General features: G+C 41.3%; 1 long non-coding RNA gene across 3 annotated transcripts; it reads right to left on the reverse strand.

Annotated features, from left to right (window-relative positions):
* Nucleotides 1-64: 64 nt before the first annotated feature.
* LOC134453703 (uncharacterized) lies at nucleotides 65-3,729 on the reverse strand. 3 transcript variants are annotated; one of them, XR_010035705.1, is made up of 5 exons: nucleotides 3,651-3,729; nucleotides 2,737-2,824; nucleotides 2,129-2,209; nucleotides 1,741-1,819; nucleotides 65-1,499 (listed from the first exon to the last, which is right to left on the reverse strand). It is a non-coding gene; the product is annotated as an uncharacterized LOC134453703 (long non-coding RNA). The 3 variants fall into 3 exon arrangements; XR_010035704.1 differs by lacking the exon at nucleotides 3,651-3,729 and having other exon boundaries at nucleotides 65-1,493; nucleotides 2,737-2,901; XR_010035703.1 differs by lacking the exon at nucleotides 3,651-3,729 and having other exon boundaries at nucleotides 2,737-2,901.
* Between the last annotated feature and the right edge of the window lie 9,344 nt (nucleotides 3,730-13,073).

Here is a 13,073-nt window from a genome sequence, read left to right on the forward strand (position 1 = left end):
TATTTAACCCTCCCAATAATAATAATAATAATAATAATAATAAATAATAAAACCCACAAAAAAATCATGCAAATTGGCCATTTATTATCTTTAGTAGGCTACAACATTCATCCATTCAATAGATTTTGGAAATTGAAATTGTATGACATTTTAAACAAGAATTTTCAGAAAAGAAAACAAAATTATCAAAATGCATTTTTTTTTTTTAACTCACAGCCTTTCTTAAAATATCCCTTCATATGTTTTAAATGGAATTTTCCAAACAACAAACCAAATGATAAACACGTTTCTTAACATATCCCTTTGAGTTATTAAAAAAAAACGTTCAGAAAATAAACAAAATAATAAACATTTTATAACGCATAAACCTTTAAGATATCGGTGAGAAAAACGCACAAGACCTTGCAGTCGTACATTGTATTTTCTTCTGTGAACATGTGTTAATCATATAGACAAACATGTAAAATACATACAATCAGGGTGCGGTTTGTAGGGGGATTGTCCCCTCTTCTGGTTTTGATATTGTCACTTTTTCCACATGATTTTAATCATAGTTTAATGTAACTCCATTGATATTGTTGACATCTGAAACACATCCCCCTTTCTGGTTTTCTGACAAATCGCACCCTGCATACAATATAAAAAGTTGAGTCCTTTCCTGAGACGTTCTGCAGTCAGGGAGCTCCTAAGACATTTGACCCACAGGTACCAAACATACTTTTTAAGGCGACATCTTTGTCATGATGTGTTAATTCAGCACTGTGGCATAAATCATCTCAATTACAAAATACATCAAAGTGAAGCGAATGGGTATACAAGAGTCTGACTATCAACATTTTAAAATATCTTCCCACAACAAAGTTCCTCAAAATTGACAAAGGTGTTCCTCCAAAAAATGGATGCAGTCAAGCCACCGATGCAGCCTTTTCGATCTTGGCTACTTTGAGCATGTGTGTGTGTCTGACCTAGTTCACAGTCCAGTGTGTTTGTGTGTGTACCGTAGCATGCATGCGTGCAGGTATTTGTTGCTGCTTGGGATGTATAGTAAAAAAGCCGCACTCCCGGATCAGTTTCTTGCAGTTTTAATACTGGGTTAGCATTGCTGCTTGGGATGCCATTGTGGTTCGGATGAAGGCACACCACACCTGGGGAGAAAGTCAATGCTGAAGGACAGGACTCGCGTAGGTGGGGCACGATGGTGGAATCATTGCCGTGTGTATCGATTCAGATTATTTGCCAACATCACCAGAGACTCATCTTGTTGGAGAGTGTGTGTATGTGTGTGCACGTGCGCCTGTGTCTATGTGCATGTTTATATGCTGGTGTGTGTGTGTGTGTGTGTCTGTGTGTGCTGGGCATAAAAAAGGGCAAATGTCTGACATTCCGTTCTTGGTCTGTGCTTCTCTTCCTCACCCCATCTCAGTCTGCTGCCAGGTACAGCCACCTCTTCGTACGATTTTCCACCTCCTAGTGGGTGGCCTGGATGCATCTCTCTATTTCTCCAAAAAGTAAAGATACAAAAATGGCACTGAATCAGCAAATTTCAATGATCATTTCACCTGCAACAACATTCTTGAACTCTTATCCCTGGAACGATACATTGAGATTTGTAAATACAGTTCATTTTTTCATGGGACAACAATTAATAAATTTCACTTTGACACATTGAATAGTAGCCAGCGTACAACAATATAACTACTTCAAGTCAACTTCAGAATGCATCCTTGTAAATCAACTTACTGCTTGAGGATGTCTGTCTGGTCCCATGACGAAAGCCCCCCCTTTTGGTCCCTGGCTGGAACGTGGCACATGGACTGACCTGTAACGAGAGTGAGATAGTAAAATGTTTAAGTCCTGTTCTACATATACACAGGGTTAAAAAGTTCAGTATTATGCAAATTATATTATTTCACTGATATACCTAAATAATCAAGAAAAACTAAACAAAAATTGGCATAAGTTTGTTTGTAGCACATGCACACTCAGAAAGATGGGCGGGCGGGCACGCGCACACACACATTTGATTTTTTATGTACTGACCTTATACGAGATTGGTAATCAAATGCTTGTGTTCTATTTAAAGACAATTCACATGATTTCCTTTATTTGATGTAGAAGATCAACTTACTGTTTGAGGACCTCTGTTGATCCATGTCACTGGAAATTCCTCTCGGGCCCCTGGCCTGAAGACGTGGGCTCATGGACTGACCTGTGACAAGAGCAATAAAGTGTTTGGGTCATTCTAGGTATAGGGGTCTGTTAAGTGCAGGCAGGATTCACTTTCACTGTCCAGTCTGCTCCTACAGTTATACACAGGGCTGTTAATTAACTCTTTTCTCCACCAGCCAAAATGGCAAGAATTTTACTATTAAAACACACACTTAATAATGACTCAAAGTGAGTAAGTTGGTCTTTTCTACATATGCTAAATTGAACTGTTCACTAGGAATGCTGATTATAGAGGAGTGCTGTTTCAATTTTTTCTCATAAGCAGGTGCACTTTGGCTCAAGGAATTAAAGTTGCTCAAAATTATGGTCAGACTTAGCTCCAGTGACTGTTGATAAGGCCTGCCAAAGATTCCAAGGCACACTGATGGTGAATTTAAAAAGCCTTTAATTAAACCCTTTAAGACCTTATCACTAGCTGAAGCTAATTCTGACCATAATGTTAAGTCCTTTTTATACATACAATAGACACCTTTATATTGCATCATTTTCTTATGTAAATCAACTTACTGCTTGAGGATCGCCGTCTTTCCTCATGTTGTAGAGCCTCCTCTTTGGTCCCTGTCCCTCACCCGTGTTAGTGAGCTGATGGACTCTCCTGTGACAAGAGTACATGGACTATTTTATTGCAAATCTGATATTTCTGTTAATCACATTACCTCGTGCATGTGTAATAATAAGGGCAGCTCATTGACAGTAAATAGATTCTATTTACTCTCAATGGGGCAGCTACTTTGTGTCCTCAAAGATATATCATTCACGTATGTCACAAACTGCCCTCTTTCGTCTGATAACGACCTAAGAAACTGGTGGCTATATTGCATCGGTAAAGCGATGTGGACTCGAGAATAGCACTAGAACTAGAGCTCAGGGTAGCTATTAAAGCAATAATCCGTGACCTGACATTAGTCATCATGTTCTCAACGAAGTGGGTGGCTATTAACCTCAGCAGGCATCTGAAATCTAGTCAAACGGGCTGTCTCAAGCCCGTACGATATGTTATGACCAAAGGCCATGATAGCACACCAACGATACATTGAGAATAAAATACGGTAGTCTTGACATATCAGTCATCTCATCTAATAGCTAGCTCTAAACACTGACGTTTGCCGAATGTCCAAAAAGGATTAGCTGCCATCTATGCTAGCAAGGGTCGCTAGCTTGTCTTCCAAACCAGTTAAAAGCCATGACATGACATAACATTAATTAATACGTACCGAAACGCCTGTCAAGAGACCTAATGGCACTTAGTCATGAACAAACATCTGAAATACCGTAGGCTAGATGTTCTCCAAAGGAAAATTACCTCAAGAAATGTTGCCTCAGCTTGTAGCACAGGTAAACACAACAAAGAACAATGTAAGTGAGTAGGCCTACAGTGTAGCCTAGTTATTAGGCAAAAGTATAACAATCGTTTTACTTACCTCAATGCAAATTTACACAGCACAATATCCAAGTTCAGTAGTAGATCGAGTCCAGGTTCGTTACTGTACTGTCCCGCCGAAAAGATTCCCAGGATGAAGTCGGTCTCACCGAGCATGCGTGTCAACCGTCTCCGTAGGGCAGGGCCGCTGTCATCTTTGCCTGGGCCCTAGGTTTAAAAAAAAAGCCCCCCCACCCGAACAAAATGTTTTCTGGTAATATACCTACTTGCCGGGAAAGAACCATAAAGTATCTGTAGCTACGCCCTCCTGCACCACCGATTTTGTTATTTGGGTGGCATTCCAGTGAAAAGCCAGAATATCTCTGGCATTATTCCCACGTTGCCATTAATTTGCCGGAATCAACTGAAATCGTACATTCCCCAGAGAAATGCCAGAAAGATCCAGAAAGATGCCGGAGGGTTTTGCTATCTGGGTAATTAAGAATATTCTTCAAGGCATGTTGTGATTGTTGTCACGCAGTAAGATGTTAAATTAAATCACATTTCGACTGTGTCAAGGCATGCTTTCTTAAAACACGTCTGTCTTAATTGTCTTTTTTAACTTAGGGTAGGGTGGGGTAAAACGCCCCCACGGGGCAATATGCCCCCCCACCTGTTTTCCCTAAATAACCACTAGAGGGCTTAAATATAGCCTACATTTTCACTGTTTCTATGCATTACGTTGACAACGGGGATATACAAATTATCCAGAGAAAACCACTGAAACAAAGTATTTTTTGAAGGGAAACGATTTACATGGTATTGATATAATTTTCAGATGTGAGTAGCCTAAACACGTGTTTATAAAAATGTACTTAAGCATTATATTGCAGTATTATATGATAGAAGAAGAGTGAAGTCTGTAGTTTCAGAGCATATAGGCTGTTTATAATGAAAACAATTACATTTTAATAACTTGACCATTTTTTGAAAAAACAGCTTGTGGGGTAAAACGCCCCCTATGCAGAGGGGCAAAACGCCCCCAGGGGACTATCACAATATTAGGCTATAATAACATTATCATTAACATTATTTTGTCCCAAAAAAAACATTTTTTATATTTCATGGTGTAAACAGATGTTAAAGTCTGAATATTTGAACAAAACCTAAAATATTTAGGCTAAGATACCTCAGCTATTTAAATATGCTAGCAGAGTTAGCACAGTTAGCTCAGGCTAATAACTAGCCTATTGTAGGTAATAGGCCTATTATATTTATTAATGCATGTATTTATTTTCATATATACATTTAGCCTAGTTATTGTGATATAGGCCTATATTTATTCACAATATATGTTTATTGATGCTAAATTTAGCTTGTATTTTACATTTGACTGTTCAGATTTATGCATATTAGGCCTATATTTGTTAATTCACATCATCCTTAAATAGGCCTAAATATGAATACGATATACTGCACTGTTGAAAATATTACCTATATTTTCTTTTCAGAGGTTAAAATTCATACTCTGGTCACTTTGGTGATGATATATGAAGCAAACAGGCTAGTAACAAAGGGGGGCATTTTACCCCATCCCAGGGGGCGTTTTGCCCCACTGGTGGGGTAAAACGCCCCCCTCACACCCAATTTTTTGTTTTTGTTAAAATATGAACAAATTATTAATTTGTAACAATTTCCGTGGTGGATTATTAATCATGTCACTGCCACCAAAAACTGTGACAAAAACTAAATCATATGGCTTACTTCTGCTTAGAAAAAAGTTACACTTTCCTTAAGGAATTTGCCTATAGAGCAAACAGAAGCAGGGACGATGCCATCTCAAGCCTTCTACATACCACACTGTCCCACCTGGATGAGGGGAGGGGGAATTATGTTAGAATGCTGTTCATAGATTACAGTTCAGCATTCAACACCATTATCCCCCTGCGCCTGGCTGACAAGATGAGGGGGCTGGGACTCAACACACAGTTGTGCAATTGGGTGCTCAGCTTTCTCACTGATCGCCCTCAAGTGGTCAGAATAGGTGGAGGTGTCACTTCAAGTCAGCTGACCCTCAACATTGGCTCGCCCCAGGGTTGTGTTTTGAGCCCACTGCTCTATAACATCTACACGCATGACTGTACAACCACCAGCAGCTCAAATTCCATCTTTAAGTTCGCTGACGACACCGTGGTGCTGGGTCTCATCTCAAACAACAACGAGACAGCCTACCTGAATGAGGTGGATGACCTAGCACTGTGGTGTCAGTCCAACAACCTGGCCCTGAACGTCAGCAAGACGAAAGAAATGGTAGTGGACTTCAGGAAGGTGCAGAGCAGGGCATACACGCCACTTACCATCAGCGGGGAGCCTGTGGAGAGGGTCTCAAACTACAAGTACCTGGGAGTACACCTGACTGAGGACCTCTCCTGGTCACAACACACTCAACACCTGACAGCAAAATCCAGGCAGCGGCTGTACTTTCTCCGCCTACTGAGGAAGTTTAAGGTCTCCACTCCCATCCTGACCACCTTCTATTCATCAGCGGTGGAAAGTGTGTTAACAGGCTGTTTTACAGCCTGGTTTGGAAGCTGCACACAACAACAACAGAAGGACCTACAGAGAGTGGTGCGCTCTGCAGAGCGCACTATCAAAGCCAACCTTCCAGGACTCTTGGGCCTTTACACTAAGAGAGTGGGAGCCAGGGCTAGGAAGATTATGCAGGATGTCTCACACCCCAACTCTTACATGTTCACCCTACTTAAGTCCTGCAGACGACTCAGAACCATTCAGGCCAGAACTGAAAGAATGAGGAAAAGTTTTTACCCCCAGGCAGTGCGACTGCTGAACAGAGACTTTTTTAAATAATAATTTTCTTTGTTTTTTTTTCTTTAACTTATTTCTCACCTTTTATTTCCTTTTTTACTTTACTTCTTTAATTTTTTATTTTTAAGATGCAGAGCTGATGACCCCATCATCATTTCACTACAATTACCATGTATGTGACAAATAAAAGTACTTGAACTTGAACTTGAACTTGAAGGGGGGCGTTTTGCCCCACCCTACCCTACCTAGCAGCAACGGCCGAGGTTGTGGGGGAGGTCCTTTTGGTAGTGATGTAGCTACAGCAGTGAATCAAGGTAGGCTACAAGTTGCATTTATATCTTTACGTTGGATAAATGTTAACTTAATGCCCATAGGAGGCTTCACAGGAGAAGTTACCATATACGTGCATGCCTTCATCGCAGATAACTTCACACGTGTAGACTAGGTCCTATTTCATTCCTACTTTACTGTCTTTACACTGTAAAACCTTATAAGTTGAGTTTACTTACAAAAACCCAGAAAAGTGGTTGCCCTAGAAAAACTAAGTAATTATGAATGATTAAACTTACAATCTTTTGTGACCTCAACTGTTGTATATACTCATTATATGTAAAAGTTTAAGTTAAATGTACTTAAGTCCAAATTGATTAAACCTACCATCTTCCACAGTAGTAACTGTTATGTAAGGGTTAACGTTCGGCGAGAAGGTCGCTACCGTGGAATAGCAGCACGACAGAGAGAATCTTTAGACCCCGACGCGGAGCGGAGGGGTCTTGTTCTCTCTGAAGTGCTGCTATTCCACAAAGCGACCGACTCGCCGAAAGTTAACCCGCTTATTATATGGATATACTTAAATGATTCACACATGGCGGGGACATTTCTTTAGACCTATTTAATGTTAAGATTGTTGCTGCGCAAAACAAAACAGTGCCGTTGTGGAACACCGCAGCTAGGTAGCCAGGACAACAGGTGTTGTCTATCACAGCAGCTGATTAGAGTGACAAAAGACCGGACCCCCTGCGGAGTGATAGGCCTATGAAACATTCGCTTTAGCCACTGACTTGTATACAAGCCAGTGGCTTTAGCAGTGAACGTCTTGTTGCCATTGACAGCGGTAGCCAGGACAACGGGTGCTGTCTATCACAGCAGCTTATTAGAGTCTTGTTGAAAAGTCGCTTTAGCAGTGAAAAGTCTTGTTGCCATTGACAGCGGTCTGTTATAGACCAACCCGTCCGTTATCGAAAAATAACAGACGTCCGAACGTTGGGGAGCCCCGTTGAAATGAATGGAGCATTCGACAGATGACGTCACAACCATATAATAACTAAAGTTACTGTATGCAAAATTCCCAGTTTAATGTACTAAATTCCCAGTCGATTAAACTTACCATCATTCGTAAGATTAACTGTAATGAATTATTTTATTTAAAATTTGCAGTTAAATGTATTAAATTTTAAGTTGATCAAACTGAAAGTCTTCTGTAATATCAAATGTTTCGTATAGTTATTTCACATAAAATATGAAGTTACATTCACAAAATTGTAACCAATTAGCTAGATAAGTACACAGTAAAAAATATTCCCGTGATGTCACAGGGAATTACTGGCTACTAATTGCATTCATTTCACAGTAGTTTACTGTGGCCATCCTCACAGTTTACTGTGATCTTCTCACAGTAGTTTACTGTGGCCACACCACAGTTAGTTACTGTCACCCTACCCACACTACCATGATCCCGCCCCTCCATTCATCACCACAAAAGAGGTAGCTACCATGTTATTGTGGCACCTCCCATTCCTCACCATGACTGAGACAACTGTGGCATGGAACCAGTCCATCACACTGCTCTCTTGTATTAATAGACCAAACTATCCATAACCACTGAGAAATTCAAGTTTCTGCAGTATGTGCAATATTATTACCATTTAATTATTGTAATCTCCTGGATGATAGTACATTAACCAGTGTGCATAGAATACTCTAGTTGAGCATTATTAGACAATCCTGAAATGTCAAGTAAGCAACACACCAAAAAGGATACCTGCTACCACAATACTCACTACCAACTAAATACCTAGCCAGCCAACAAACCAGTCCACCAGCCAACCAAAAGAGTCAGTTGTCAGCTAGCCAGCCAAAGAGCCGGCTAACCAACTAACACTCAGTTAGTCAGCCAACTAACCAACAAACAAGTCAGTTGTATGGCTAGCCAGCTAACAAACCAGCCATACAGTCAACCAAAAGAGTCAGTTAGCCAGCCAACCAGCTGGCCAACAAACAGTCAGTTGGTCGGTCAGTTAGCTCACTAACCAACAAGCCGGACAGAGAGCCAGCGAACCAGTCATTTAGGCAAGCAACTCAAGCATTGTGACAGTCTGAGTTTTTATAGAGGTGAAAGTTAACCATGTGACCAGAGTAATCAGGCATGTGGCAGCTGCAGGTAGTAATTCAATGAACTTGTAACAGTCCTATGTACTCAAGTGAGGGCAGGTACTAATTGACAGGTTGATTGGGCACTACCATTGTTCCTGGTTGATGGTAGGCAATGTCAATTATGTCATGCAGCATTTGACTTTCAATTGTGCAATGGCACTTCACAAGATAGCCTAATTTTACTAGGTGGCAATATTCTGATTTAAAATTGGATGCTGCAGCGTGGCCATATTGTCAGTTGAAATTTGAAACGATCTGTTAACATGAAACACACTGCAGGAATACATTCAACTGCCCACATCTGGGTAGAGGCCAGTTGGTGCAGCCTGAAGAAAAAGAGGCGGGGTCATAACCAAAACTTATGAATTTAATCCATTCAACTAAAACATATTCATCTGAACAACTATTTCCTCAAATAAGTTGTCAATACTCAGTATTCTTCAGAAATGCCATCAAACTTCTATTTTTTAGTGCATTTTAATTAGTCTTGGTAAGTACATTTGATGTCTGGGTTTACAGTGTATAACAGCTGTTTTTAGTAGGCCATACATCCATTCACTAGGTAGGCCTAGGCCTACTGTGTGCAGCTTTGAGAGCAGATAAGTCTTGACTCAGGCAATTGAAGCCATGTAAAATGGCTTTGTGTAAAAACAACATGGCAATATATGAAAAGAAAGTCTTGCAGGGCTGAATTTGGCCAAAACAATGGAAAACAAATGTGTGCCTACAACAGAAGCTGTAGGCTAGCTTAGTTTTGACATGTTGATGTTTGTGCAGTCTATTCTATATAGGCCTACATTTACTTTGGCTCTGTAAACTGTTACTTAATATCCGATCCGGCCGAGCCTCCCTTGATACACAATCAAGGAACCAAGGTCCCGAGAGCAGACCAGGTCATAAATTTGCGAATTTTAGAAGTGAAGAGTAGTGTGTGTGTGTGTGTGTGTGTGTGTGAGTGTGAGTGTGACTGTGTGTGTGTGTGTGTGTGTGTGTGTGTGTGTGTGTGTGTGTGTGTGTGTGTGTGTGTGTGTGTGTGTGTGTGTGTGTGTGTGTGTGTGTGTGTGTGTGAGTGAGTGAGAGAGAGAGAGAATCTGTAGGCCTATAGGTCATGCAGAATCGTAAATATTTTCAGAAGAAATTGTTTCGAGTCTCCTGAAAGGATAGGCCAGATATTTAGGCTGGGCCACTAAAAAAGTCAGTGTTACTACACAGCATGCTTCATAATGTTAATAACAAACGGCCTCAGTAAAGAAACCACAAGCATCTCCATTGTGGGTTTGGAAACAATCCCGACTGAAATCTTAATCCCAAACTGTAGACAAGGGGGGAAAGAAAACCAGAAAATGTGGGGCAGCACTTTGTTCAATACAGGCATTGTGCTACCAATATTGTTAAACAAAGTTACAAGGAGGGAAATGCAGATAATTGTGCTGCAACCAACACAATGAAAACCTAATTAGAGAAGAGAAAATGCCACCTGGATTCAGAAGGCTGTGTCAGAGAGAGTAGAGAGAGAGAGGTTCCATTGGCCCATTGTTTCCTGGTTCTATTATTCCCCCCTTTAGGCAGACCTAGGCAGATCTAAGGACTGTTCTATTCAATGTAGGAGCATTATGACACGCCCCTTTAGGCAGACCGGAACCTGGTAATGTTAGGTGCCCATAGAAACCTATTATGTTGGCATATCTCTATACTTAAAGAATCTCTGGCTGTGTTTTCGAAAGTAGGCCTACAGTAGATCAGCGGTGCGCCAATGTTTCACGTTCCTAGAGAGTTTACAGGAGGGTTCTGACTGAGGTACAGTAGTCTGGGAATTCCCATGCTGACTTGTGTGCTGGGGCGGTTCTAAGTGGTGGCAGGGGGTGGCATTTGCCCCCCCCCCCGAAATATGATTTGCCACCACAATTATTAGCCCTGATTGTGACCAATAGCCTTAATGCTTGACATCATTTCAGACATAGAACTTTAGGCTGCAGGGTTTCACTTTAAGGGATTCACTGTATCACATAAGTGTGTGTGTCGATTAGGCCTATATAGCGTTTATAATTTTGCCTTAGTGTAGGAGCATGCCCCCCTGAAATACACTTCACCACCCCTTTGCCACCCCAAGAATAAATGTCTGGAACCGCCCCTGCTTGTGTGTTCGTTCCTATCGGAAGGACAGCATGGAAACCACCCAGCCTGAAATCTTTGCCTGAGTTTGGGCCATCCCAATCACAGAATGGGGAGAGTGGGGAAGACATATATTATAAGATAAGCCTATGCTTGCCTGTTGCTATATCTCTTTAAAGATACATCATGTCAACACACAATTTCCATCAAGCTTTAAAGGTGCACTGTGTAATATTTTTAGTAGTTAATTTCCAGAATTCAGGATGCCCATTCAAAAATGTTACCTTTTTAACAAAGACTTCCCACCACCATCAAATTCTATGTATTCATGATGGCTGTGAAAATTGCACTTCTCATAGATGAGAAGGGGGATCTTCTCCGTGGTCCACCATTTTCAGAAATAGACATTTTTAGCTGCATAACTTCACTTTGGTCATACTTGTAAATATTGGTTTATTATTTTGTTAATATTCTTGAAAAGAAGAATTTGGCACTAGCCAGCACAGTTTCAATTAGCAGCATAGGCACAATACCTACTCTGGCCGCCATCTTACACAGTGCACCTTTAAATGGAATTTGAAATGGTTTAGATCGACCTCCCCAATGAAAAAAATGAATAGATGGTTCCAAGACTAAGCTTTTATCTCACCTATGTGATGGTCCAGCAATAGCCAGGTATGTTCTGAGGTTTACCCTCCCCGCTAACAGTCCTAGTTATTGGCCTCCTGAACAAGTACACCCAGGTGGCCATAGAGACAGTAAAACAGCAACAACGGTAGCTAGCAAATAGTCATTATGGAGACTTTTTTGATGTGAGGTATCTGTTCATTGCAAGGACAGTTTGGGTTGCAGAATCAATTGATATGTAACCATGTGTTTGTCTGTATTTAGGCCTACTTGTTTATTTAACTGTGCAAGAAACTCACACAGGAAGCTGGCTCACTTTTGTCATCTTGACAGGAATATCTCAAATAACATACAATGGCAAAACAGAACTGCTGAATGGGTCAAGGAAAAATCTCTGTGCTACAAATATTTCACAGAATGCCAGTTGATGAAGACTGACAGTCTTCTGTCTTGGTTATAATTACCATCTTTTAACTCAGGGTGGTGCTATATTGCAGCAGTGAATAGCAGGAACCTACTGTAGGATTCAAACTACGTAGCCTAGTCTCAAAGCCATTCTTTTTCATCATTACTTCCCATACCTGTCAACATCTTCTGGTCTAAGAAGACATAAAGAAAAAAATACATTAGAGACCGAGGAACTTACAGGATATTTTATCTCAGCAGCCTCAACCTTCCCAGCCCTCCTATATCCACCCTGTACATCCTGATCGTATTGCCTCACCAAGGGCCGCTCGCTGACAGCTTTGGCTGAGCCCAGGACAAAGTCATCTGAATTGGCCCCTCCACCCAATACTTACAATCTAATGAGAACCCTATTCTGGACCCCCTCTCTCCTTGGGCCCAGGAAGATTGACCCCGTCTGCTTCCCTGGCCTCACCTCATAGTTACTATTTTCTTCATCCATTTTGGCCTCCCATACTTCTCTGACAAGTCACTTACAGTAAATCCTCATACTCTTAAGCTTATCTAATAGTAATAACTAATTACCTTGCCTCCCAGTATCAAGTTCACTTTTTGCGACGAACCTCTCTTATTCTGTTTATCTCTGTCTGTCTGTCTCTTTCTTTGTCCTCCCCCCCTCATTGGTCACCTCCCCACTCTGCTTTATTCCTCCGCATACCTATACCTCTCCTCAGAGGCGATTCTAGGGTCAGGTGGGGCCCCAAGCGAAAATGTAAAAAAAAAATCGCATTTGAACCAAAATCGCCACTACTGTGGTAAAATGTGGGCTGTAATTCACTATCTAGGGGCTTGGGGGCCCCAAGCGGCTGCCTACCTTGCCTGGTGGCAAGATGCACCTCTGCCTCTCCTCATATCATCTCTTGTAACCTTGTGGTATCTTCTCCCCCCCCCCCCCCGTCTCTCTATCTCTCTCCGGCTTCAACCATTCATCACCATCTGTTCTGTCCGTCACCTCTTACCCTGTGATTCTATCTCTCGCTTGCTCTCTTCATGTGCCTCTCCTCCTCCGCCTCCCATTTAC

This window comes from Engraulis encrasicolus, chromosome 8 (assembly GCF_034702125.1).
Source record: "Engraulis encrasicolus isolate BLACKSEA-1 chromosome 8, IST_EnEncr_1.0, whole genome shotgun sequence".
Taxonomy (NCBI): domain Eukaryota; kingdom Metazoa; phylum Chordata; class Actinopteri; order Clupeiformes; family Engraulidae; genus Engraulis; species Engraulis encrasicolus.